This window comes from Mytilus californianus, unplaced genomic scaffold, assembly GCF_021869535.1.
Source record: "Mytilus californianus isolate M0D057914Y unplaced genomic scaffold, xbMytCali1.0.p SCAF_15, whole genome shotgun sequence".
Taxonomy (NCBI): domain Eukaryota; kingdom Metazoa; phylum Mollusca; class Bivalvia; order Mytilida; family Mytilidae; genus Mytilus; species Mytilus californianus.
Window position 1 is genome coordinate 15,981,835 of NW_026262637.1, and position 12,359 is coordinate 15,994,193.

At 33.5% G+C, this 12,359-nt stretch overlaps 1 protein-coding gene across 3 annotated transcripts in view; it reads left to right on the forward strand.

Moving 5' to 3' along the window:
* The first annotated feature begins 10,568 nt into the window (after positions 1 to 10,568).
* The window catches only part of LOC127725515 (uncharacterized), a 128,911-nt gene continuing 127,120 nt past the window's right edge, over positions 10,569 to 12,359 (forward strand). For all 3 annotated transcript variants that reach the window (XM_052232548.1, XM_052232549.1, XM_052232550.1), the window contains exon 1: positions 10,569 to 10,655. The gene's annotated coding sequence lies outside the window, so the exon portion shown is untranslated. The remainder of the gene's footprint in view (positions 10,656 to 12,359) is intronic.

Below are 12,359 nucleotides of genomic sequence, written 5' to 3' on the forward strand. Positions count from 1 at the left end.
GTAAGTTTTTTTGTGAAACCGACTCCAGATTCCACCAGCAATGTTCGTTGGAATATGCGTCGTGAAAAGCATCGTCATACTGGTAGCTACGATCGCCATTCTTTCACCAGTCAGTACAGGAACAGTTCCGATAACCACACAGAACGTAGTAGTTACAGTGACAGTTTCGATCGACGATCATCTAGAAATAACAGTGAACAATTCAGACCAATACAGTCGAAGGAATAGGTTAAGATAGATTTTCGGAATTTCAACGCATGGAGTAAAAAAATCCTTTAATTGACAAGTTTAATGTACGTTTAAATTAAATCTCATCTTCAAATCTTGAAGTAATAGGTATTGCTGAAAATCATTTGCGAAATGATGAAGTTTGCTATATACCGACTAAAACTCTACTAGGCAAGTCCATTTTTCCGACACATTACTTTCACTAGTTTATGAATTCCAAAATGATGGTTTATTGTATATTTGTGGAGACTTCAATTGTAGATGTGTTGGTGAGTATGATTATATTCCTGGAGTAGACTGTACAAAATATGAGAAGTGTTATAGATTTTACAAGTAATAGTTACTGTACTATATATATTATTTTTTAACAAGTAGCAATTTTTATACGACCGCAAAAAAATTTTGCGGTCGTATATTGGTATGACGTTTGCGTCGTCGTCGTCGTCCGGCGTCGTCGTCGTCGTCGTCGTCGTCGTCGTCCGGCGTCGTCGTCGTCGTCGTCCGAAGACACATTGGTTTTCGCACTCTAACTTTAGTTTAAGTGAATGGATCTCTATGAAATTTTACCATAAGGTTTAATACCACAAAAGGAAGGTTGGGAATAATTTTAGGGGTTATGGTACATACAGTTAAGGAATTAGGGGCCAAAAAGGGGCTAAAAATAAGCATTTTGGTAACTTCCAGACACAACTTGTGTGTTAGTGTATGGATCTCTCTGACATTGTACCACAAGGTACCATATCACAAAGAGAACGCTGGGATTGATTTTGGGGGTAATTGCCTCAAAATTTTAGGAATTAGGGGCCAAAAAAGGGGCAAAAAACAAGCATTTTTCTAGTTTCATGACAATAACTTGTGTGTAAGTGTATGGAATCCGATCTTTCTGAAATTGTACTACAAGGTTCCATATCACAAAGGAAAAGCTGGAATTGAGTTTGGGGGTAATTTCCCAAAACGTTTAGGAATAAGGGGCCAAAAAAGGGCCAAAAATAAGCATTTTTCTAGTTTCCAGACAATAACTTGTGTTCAAGTGTATGGATCTCTCTGAAATTGTTCTGCAAGGTACCATACCACAAAGGGAAGGCTGGGATGTATTTTGGGGATAATTGCCTCAAAATTTCAGGAATTAGGGGCCAAAAAGGGGCAAAAAACAAGCATTCTTCTAGTTTCAGGACAATAACTTGTGTGTAAGTGTATGGATCTTAATGAAATTGTACTACAAGGTTCCATGTCACAAAGGGAAAGCTAGGTTTGAATTTGGGGGTAATTGCCTTAAACGTTTAGGAATTTGGTGCCAAAAAGGGGCCAAAAAACAAGCATTTTTCTAGTTTCCAGACAATAACTTTTGTTCAAGTGTATTGATCTCTCTGAAATTGTACTGCAAGGTACCATACCACAAAGGGAAGGCTGGGATTGAGTTTGGGGGTGATGAATCATAAGGGGGTTCAAAAAATTGGGGGGGGTTCCTTTTTTTCCTTTTTTTTTCTTTAAAATTTTCCATTTTAAATTGGTTATTTCTGATTTATATATAAAAGCAAATAATAATGATATGGTTTGAATAGGTGAATTAAAAAAAATTAAGTTCTTAGACCACATTAATTCTGTGTCAGAAACCTATGCTGTGTCAAATATTTAATCACAATCCAAATTCAGTGCTGTATCAAACTTGAATGTTGTGTCCATACTTGCCCCAACTGTTCAGGGTTCGACCTCTGCGGTCGTATCAAGCTGCGCCAGGTGGAGCATTTTATTGTATGTTAAAGTAGAGCTAGTACAAACAATGACTTTACATGTGTTTCATCAAATAGTCAATCTGTAAGTTGTTGATTATTGTATTACAAGCTATAAAAATCTTAATTTTTTCAAGACTTTGAAGTTATTCGAGCTTCGGATTTATTTGCAAAATCCAAGCCTAATATGACTGGGTTGGATGCGCGATCTGCTCCCGACCACTCTTTGTTGTATTGTGAGTTGATGATTAGTGCGCCACGACCGTCGTTTCATGCCTAAGGAAATCGTAATCCTACATTTATTAGGTATGATGTCAAAAACATCTTTTTAAATTTTGTCACGGCGATGAGATACATTTACGGATTATACAAATCGATGGTCTTGAAACAAATGAAGTATCCCAATGTTATATTAATCAAGCTTATGAAGAATTCTGTGCTATTTCCAGCAAAGAAATGAATAAGAATTTAAATTCATCATGTCAGATAGGACTTATTGTAGTAAGAGCAATAGAAGAAAAAAACCCTTGGTTGAATGATAATTTAAGTGTATTTTTAAAGATTAAGTTGTGCAAAAAAGTTATGGAGAAGAGGCAAGTTGTCTTGTGTGTCTTGTGTTGAATTGAAGTCCAGTTTTGTTTCAAAACGAAGGGTTTTTGATAGTGAAGTTCAAAAAACAAAACGTAAGTACTGGTACACATTACAACAAGAGGTTTTGATGGAATCAAATTAAAACCGATCAACAAACGGTTTGAAGAAGAGGTAAGATAGGAATCGCTCCTAAACGCAAAACTCTAATCCCAATTGAAATTGTAGACGCAAATGGTAATGTATCTTAAAATAGTGTAGACGTTTTATTAACGAGGAAATATCGGACTATCCCGGTATACTGAATTTAACAGGTAACCAGGTAACTACGGATACGAATATTCAAGTCGATCATAGATCTGGCCTCTTGACGTGAAAACGACTTTAGCAGAAAGAATTTCAGATGAAGAGGTTTTTAATGTAGTAAATAATAGCAAAAGAGGTAAAGCCTGAGGCGTAGATAATATTCCAGCGGCTGTTTTATGTAACCAAAATTGTATTTTATTTTTACATAGATTGTTTAGTTGTTGTTTTAAAACTGGTCAAGTCCCAGAGATGTGGAATAACATTATTATTATTCCCATTCCATAAAATAACATGTCAGATAAAAGAGATCTCTTAAATTACAAGGGTATTGCTTTAGCCCCAGTTTCGTATAAATTATATTGTAACATATTAAACATGAGGCTGTCTCAAAAAGATCATAATTCTCGAGTTGATGATCAAAATGGCTTCCGGAAAGGAAGGAGTACTATAGGTTAAATATCTTCACTTACTTATTTAGAAGATGTTCGTTAAAAACCACGAATATCAACCTTTTGTGCATTTATTGATTTCCAGATGGCTTATGATACGATTAACATGACATTGTTATGGGAAAAACCCACATTTCTTGGGGTTGATGTAAAAATGTGCATTGCTATTAAGTCCCTTTATAACGGGGTCATGTGCTCGATCAGCGTTAACAGATTGGTGTTCTGTCAACTGTGGTTTGAAACAGGGTTGTCCCCTTTTATCTAATATTTCCATAAATGAATTAGCTATGTACTTAAAATCTTTTCATTTTGGTGTTGACATTGGGGGAGAAAAGGTATGTATTTTGTTGTATGCTGATTACATTGTAATGTTAGCAAAACCTCTTAGATGAGTTATATCATTGGTGGACTGACAATAAAATTACTATTAATGAATGTAAGAGTTGACATTGGGGGAGAAAAGGTATGTATTTTGTTGTATGCTGATTACATTGTAATGTTAGCAAAACCTCTTAGATGAGTTATATCATTGGTGGACTGACAATAAAATGACTATTAATACATGTAAGAGTTGACATTGGGGGAGAAAAGGTATGTATTTTGTTGTATGCTGATTACATTGTAATGTTAGCAAATATTGAAAATGAGTTACAAAATTTAGATGAGTTATACCATTGGTGGACTGACAATAACATGACTGTTAATGCATGTAAGAGTAATGTTGTCCATTTCAGTCCGACTTCATTTGAACGATTAAGTCACGAATTTAAGTGTGAGGATATGAATATTGCTACTAGGCCTTGTTTTAAATGAATTTCTTGACTAGTATTGTCTGGTAATAGCTAAGTGTAAAAGTATTGGTGGCATTTATATGACGTCTATAAACAAAAACTAGTTGAATCACTTGTAAGTCCTATTGTTGTATATGGCGCCGCACTTTGGGCTGCAAGAATTTTTCTTTATTAATAAAATTCAGACGAGAGCTTGTAGGTTTTTCCTTGGTGTAGGTAAAAACACAGCCAACCCAGATGTCATGAGAGACATGGGGTGGGTTACAATTTACCATACACAATGGAAGGTAATTGAAAGGCACGGGTATAGATTAATAAACATGGAGCCAGATCGAATTTACAGGAAAATATTTATATGGGCAGATGAGGTCAGTCTGAAACATAACATTGTAAAAAAATTGAACTTAATGGTTAAAAAACAGTTCACTGAACTTGAGTTGGGTCACTTTTGCAATACCAACACTAATTTTAATAAAAATCTTTTTGCTGATACAGTCATGTCAAGAATATTTGATACATATGTTGATGAATGGAAAAGCATGATTGTTAATTCATCCTCTTCCAGACGGGCGAAACAAGTTGAGAACTTATACTATTTGTAAACAGGATTATGTTGTTGAAACCTACTGTAAACTGTTGATGCCTATTAGTGAAAGAAGTACCTTTGCAAAATTTAGATGTGGGGTGGCTCCTATTAGGCTGGAAACTGGGAGGTATGAAAATTTGCGACTGGAACATGAGATGCTGCTTTAATTGTTTTAATACTTTTGAAGATGAAAATCATGTCATTTACATTATTCTGTTTATAATGATCTTAAACAAATTCTTTTTACTGAATCTCTTAAAATTGATGAAAATTTTTAAAAATAGTTTTACAGACTGTCGGAAAATGGTATTTATATTTTCGAATCACGAGATTATGTGCCAAAACCTGTTATTCTATTCTGAAAAGACACCCTGAAGTTTCATATTTTAAATAATATTAAATAATATCACAATTATGCTGTATATTTTTATCATTCATGTTAATTTTTAATGTATATTCATGTTGTTTTAGTTGTTAACGTCTCTCATAGATAATTACTGTTCTGACATTTTATAGAGATATATGTAATACTTTCTCAGACCATCAGGAATTTATTTTTAACGAACATCAAATGTATGATTGCATAATAACATATAAGTAGCTTAAATATGTCCACTCAATATTCCATTTTCCCCCATTTTTAATGATTAATATTCATATTACTAGCAAGACAGTTAACTACATGCATATTTACTCTGATATATTCTCAAATAGCTTTCCACGGAAACCAAATTATATATTGCATAACAATTGACAATAAAGCTACCATTTGCGTCCTGCATCACTTCGGCAATATTGCAACTCGCACAATCTTTAACTAACCGGTTTGCCATGATTTTTTGTGTGTTTTGTTGATTTGTTTTACTGGTTCAATTAAAATTATTTAGTTCTTGTCTTTTCTGTTCGTTTCATTTTCTTTTGTTGTTTGTTGGTTTGCTTGGTTTTTTTTCTAATTTCAAATTGGTTTGCAAATTTTCAAGTCATTAAACAAAAGGACAGTGCAATATTTGTGCTGCCATGTAGTGAACACTATCTTTGTGTCCTTTATGTATCTTTAATGTATCGTGTGGCATTTTGGTCGCATTGATCTAAAGTACTGCATGGAAACTAAATTTAGAATAAAATATAACTTTCTTCTTTCGAGATCGGATATTACAGGTTTTGAAGTTCAATTTCCCAATATGTTTTTTTAAGTAATGAGATCTTTGTATACGTTAAATGTTAGAATTTCTATTGTTACGGCTTGGTTTTAACTGTTAGATGATTGTATTTGAACACGAATACACTCATACAGAAGGTACTGAGAATAAAACTATTGCTTGTTTTGTTTCAGGAGTATAGACATTTATAACACCAAGATCCTGAAAGATTTGTCGTTTTCAAATAATAACATTCAAATAACAAAGAGTAAGCATCATTTTGACGTTGAAGCACTACTGTACTCACCTCCGGTGCACTGCATTAAGACTCAATAATTAATCAACAATTTCCACAAGTAGCTTTCTTTCGTCTCAGAAACAAAAAAAAATAACCGCGAAATAATGATATTTGATTTCATTTATACGAAAGTAAACGTTACATAATGAAACAGGTTTTTACAGCAACATTGTCCACCGATGTTGTACTTAAAAAATAAATATAGTTCTAAACGTATGGGTTTGCTATTGTTGAAGGCTGTAAGGTGTTCTGTAGTTGTTCAGTCACTTGTAATTTGGTCTTATGTGTTCTCATTGGCAATTATTTCACACAGTGTCGCACCACAAAGCAAGTTAAAAAATAACTCGAAGGTATAGTACAAAAATGCAGAACCAGCAAAAATTCAACCATGAAACAAAACAAAGACAACACATAAAAAAACAACGAGACTAACTTGTATTCAGATACCACGAGGGATTTGCTTATCGTCACATTTCAGTATAAAGTATCTAAGCTGCTGAAACTTATAATAAATTAATAAATTAATAAGGCATTCAATATTAGGTATCCTTTTTAGAGATATAATTCAATTGTGAAAAAAATGCTATTTTTTCTAACTGGAAAACGAAGTTTCTGAAATTTTATATAAAGTGTGGAAAGAAATGAAAATATAACAGGTGAATGGAGAAATAAATGATATTGAAGAAATAACATGATTATAATTTACATTGTGGACATTTTTATAGATGAGAGCAACCGTGTACCATATTAACAAAAACAGAAAATCAGCTGAAAATCTACAAGAAGGACAAAAGAGATCGAAAAAAGTATGCATTTTACATACACACGTTCAATCGAGATGGCAAAAAAGGTGCGTTCACATGTTTAATAATTGAGGGTATAAGTTACGAATAAAAGGTGAACTTATTTCTTATTTTATGACCGGAGGTTGTAAGTTACGATTATGTAATTGCCTCAAGTTGCTTTTTTTATCATTTTCATTATGGAATGTGACAATTGTTAATGATACCTTGTTTTTTTGATAAGACAATTCTTGTTTTTTTTAGTTGTTTTATTTGTGTTCATTGTCGGGCAACGAATACTATAATTTGAGGGCAAGTGTACCAGTCAGTAAAACAATGTATTGCTTTCCTCTACTCCTTTATAGACATAGATAGAAATCGTTATTGAACATGACATAGACCCACTTCAGTAGACGTTATTGTCTGCAGCTGTATTTTTCAAGTATAAAATTGAGAATGGAAATTGGGAATGTGTCAAAGAGACACTAACCCGACCAAAGAGCAGAAAACAGCCCTAGGCCACCAATGGGTCTTCAACACAGCGAGAAAATCCCGCACCCGGAGGCGGGCTTCAGCTGGCACCTAAACAAAACTGTGTACTAGTTCAGTGAAAATGGACGTCACACTTAACTCCGAAACATATAAATGAACTGAAGTTAAAAAACATACAAGATTATTGTCGTATCATGTGTAAACTTTTCGTTTCTGTTCTGAAACTGTATGTGATCACTATACAGTTCTGGAGAATAATAACACTTATATTGTATCTGAACTAGCTTATTGTTGCGTTTACATTATAGTAGATACAATTTCGAGAGCTTGTTATCATAAGGGGATTATATGTCTAACCCAAAACCTTCGTCAACAGAGATGAGAGAAAAACGACTGAAATCATCAGTTTACTTGTCTTGTGGTTTCTTTATTATCAAAATGACTTTTTTCAAAACCTCATAAATATATTGCGTGCATTTTTGCTTTCAAAACAAATCCTAACATTTAAAATGAATGTCTATTACCGACTTTGGAGAGAGAAGTAACTTATTTATCATACACTTGTCTAAAGCTTTTTACCTAATTCGTCTGTATCCGATTAATTAATTGTGGTCAAATGTCATAGAAGTTACAAATCCCACAATGTATTAAAAAAAAATAAGAATTTATGCATGTGTCATAGTATCCATGTGCACCAATATTTGTAGAATTTAAATAAATTGAGAAATTTCTCATAGTAATTTCTAAGTTCTGTCATTTTTAAAATTCAATGTGTAAATACAAGGACTCTGCAACAGTTTTAGCGTTTGCTTTAACATTTTAAAGTTTTGGTATAAATACATTGTCATATAGATAAGCAATTAATTATCAAAATAGAAGTATGAACAACACCGTCACACAATAAACCTGTTATGTACAGTATAATCAATAAAGCAATTGTTTACTCTCAGATGCCTCCGCCTTATACATTGTATGTTTCCACCAGTACAGTAGTAATAGACAGTGATTTATTCGCAGCCGATAATGCAGCAGCAAAACAGTCGACACAGATGTTAAAATAGATAACGCAATATTGTAACCGTGAAAAGGCTGGTAAATCTTGTAAGTCAATGTCATTATGCCTTTCTTTTAAAAAGTCAAGCCATTTCAATGCGGTAATTAGGGATATTTCATTACTGTTTATAATTGGTAAATAAAGGTAATGTCACAAGGCCATACGGCATAGGCATATAAGACATAAAGCTTTATTTAAAGTCGGTGTATGCAAAACAAGTACAAAAATAAGCTCTGAAGAGCTTTTAAAAACCTAGATCGACTCCGGCAAGCATGTAGGCAACAGTCTGAGGATAGGCACACGGAAAAGGAAATTGTCAGGAAAAATTTATTTGAAATTACCTTCTCTGTAACTGTAGGTAGTACATATTACAACAACCATTTAATTGTCATTGAAGCTAACTTTTTGCACAATACAGGTAGAAGCAGTTCATGTGTTTTACCAGTTTCATTGCACTCTCATTCTTTGATTTGGTTTCCATGGGTCTTGTTTTGTTCACGGGTCCACATGTTAGACGCAGCTGTAATTGACGACAAAATAGGCTACAATCCCGCAGTGTTCTGGAATTTACATTCCTGTGTTTGTTTCGGGTCAAACCCATAATAGTACTGTTCTTTTGGAACCTTTATCGGCATAATGTTCCGAACTGTAAAATCTTATCATTCCAAAATGTTTGGTAAAAGTTCAGAATGGAAAAGCTTAGAAATAAAAGTTTGGCATCAAGAACCCTACCAACAAGCAACACTTATCATTAGTATAAAACAGACAGACAGCACATTTTATTGGATTACTAGTTACTTCCATTAAACATGCACATTTAGATGGGACTGTGTAATCGCACTAAGGAATAAAGTTAAACGTAATAGGCATAGGTGATTTATAGAAAATCGTCATAAGAACTGTACGTGAAGGAAAAACTGTAGAGATTGACAACCCAATTATGACACTTGTCCGAAAATTGTGTCTCTTACGTTAGATAAGTACAACAATTGGTGCATTGTTACAGCTTTGTCAAGCCGAGCATTCGTTGTCTTTCGGCATTCGTTAAGACGGACACACAGTTTATTCTACAAAGTGAAAGTTTCAAATCGAGAACATATCGAGTAAAGAAAACGTATTATTCATAAGGTAAATATCTTATTGATACATACGTGTTTGAGTTACTGTCTTTTGTTCTTTCTTTTTTTAGCAGATAATTTTTCTGATTTCTTTTTTTTTAAAATACTTAGTAGATACTTGTTTATTCCTAATAGTCCTGTTTACAATTTCCTCAGTTGCACAGAAAGCAGACTAATGACCCCCGTTTACATTTAAGGTTCATGTGGACCCTATGGCTAAAATGGCTGAGTTTTCCTCACAAATTTTACTATTGAGTACAGACAAACCAGTGTATCTGGAATGTTTAAGGCATAACATGCCCTGGCCTAGACAAATAAAATTCAGAAGCATTTTATGTTTTAGAAAATAAAACCTTGACTGAGGGGGCGGGGCCAAATAATCTCCATGGTAATGAGATGTGCCAATGCTAATATAACTGCATACCAAATATTATTGACCTACCACTAGTGGTTCACCATGAACTAGACCTAATCACAAACTAATACATTGTTGACGCCGCCGACGCCGGAAACAGCATACCTATATTTCGCGTTTTGACTCCGTCAAGGCGAGACAATAAAATTCAAATGCATTTTATGTTTTAGAAAATTTAAAACTTAACTGGATTTTGCTGTGCACTTTTTTTCGTCCCTGCAGAAGATGATTAATTTAACAAACAGTCGAGTTTCACTTGATATGGTCCACTCAGATACACAGTTTAAATCACCAATTATTGTCAGGTATCTATTGTCCTTCTATTGTTCATGTCAATCAATACAGTTCACTTCAAGTATTACCTGTGGGGAAGTTATCAAAATCCAGTTAAGTTTTTAATTTTAATTTTCTGAAACATAAAATGCATTTGAATCTTATATATCTAGGGCATGCTATGCCTTAAATAATTTCAAGATGCACAGGTTTGTCTCCACTCAGAGTAAATTTTGAGGTGTAAACTCAGTCATTTTAGCCAAAGGGTCCACATGAACCTTAAATACATCACTAAACTATATATATTTAACATTATGACATATTCGAGTTCACCGATGAGCACTGGTCAACCTAACACACATTGATGAGTAGACCACAGAACGTCTTGACTGTTCTCTTACTAAAGGTTAGCAATTGACATATACAATTAAGTAATGTGTTTGATTTTACTTTGTCTATTGTATTATTAGATTTGTAGCTAGGAACATATTTCAAATTATTTTTCATGTTTGATTTCAAAAGATACATAATATCTATAGATGACATGTTTATCCCGTCATCTGGATGCATCTGGTCATATTTTATTTTGTTTCTTATTTTCCATAACGTCCATTTGGTCAAATAAAAAAAACAAATTTACGTGCACATTTTGATTCGATTGACCACTGTTACCTCCCAGCATCATAATCAACTCATCATAGATACAACGGGCTTAAAATTGTGTACGCCAGACGCGTTTCGTCTACAAAAGACTCATCAGCGACGTTCGAATCAAAAAAGTCAAAAGCCTAAATAAAGTACGAACTTGAAGAGCATTGAAGACTCAAAATTCCGAAAGGTTTTGCCAACTACAGCTAAGTTAATCTATTCCTGGGGTAGAAAAACCTTGGTATTTCGAAAAAATTCAGTTTTGTAAACAGTTTATTTATGATTATGACCATATCAATGATAATTCATTTCAACAGGTTGGGAAAAACCCCTCAAATGAGGGATAACCCCTCAACGTAATGACTATCCCTTTTATGAGGGGTACATTTCAAGTGATAAAAAATATTTTTTTGTAAAAACCACTTTTTTTGTACAAAAGGGCACATATTTATATTATCTGAAGAAACTTTTTCCAAAGAACTATACATCTATCTGGTATTATATGGTCAAAACATGTCCAAGAATTTTGTAATATTCCTGGACTGATATCTTCTTTATTATTAAAAATAAGTGGACCCCTCTTTTAGAAAAGTTGTTCCAAATATAATGAATTTTTCCCATTTTAAGTTAAAAAATCTAAGTTTTTCTTTTTTCTTTTCTACAACAGTAAAATGACCCCTTGTCTGAGGGACAGTCCCTCATGTAAGGGATATCCCTCATTTGGGGGGTTGTTCCCAACCTTTTTCAACACAGAAGTGCTGTCTACTGGGTTAGTGATAAGTATTCTTGTATTTCGTTATTCATCTGAACATTCAATGATATGAAAATATCGCTGATTCTAATGTGTTGCTCTTCTAAAATAACCTTGTAAACAAAGACATGTTCTAGTTTTGAAATGAAAGTTTCGAATTACCAAATATTCTAATATTAAGCAGTTAAGAACATCAGTCTTTGTCTTTGGATTATTGCCAGTCTATAAAAAATAAGTCCACGTATAGATCATTTTTCGATAAAAAAAGGGGGAGATATATTTAGATTTATTCCGGTAACATTTGAGCACTTACAAAACAAATATTGTTCATAATACTTTTTATCAAATTATCACAGCCAATACTTGCCAATCGTTTTCAAGCTGTCTCACGGTTTATGAAGAATTCGATATAGCGACTGTTTTGTTTACTTCTCATGAATAAATCTATATATACGTATCGTTCTTATACTAACTTTGTTATTTTTTACCGTGAAAACGTGTCTCTCTATTTTATTAATTTTCAACATTAATTTCAAGAAAAGGATATATATCTATAAATCAGGCCTTCGTGCCTTCATAGATATAAGAAGATGTGGTATGAGTGCCAATGAGACAACTCTCCATCCAAGTCAAAATTTATAAAAGTAAACCAATATAGGTCAAAGTACGGTCTTCAACACGGAGCCTTGGCTCACACCGAACAGCAAGCTA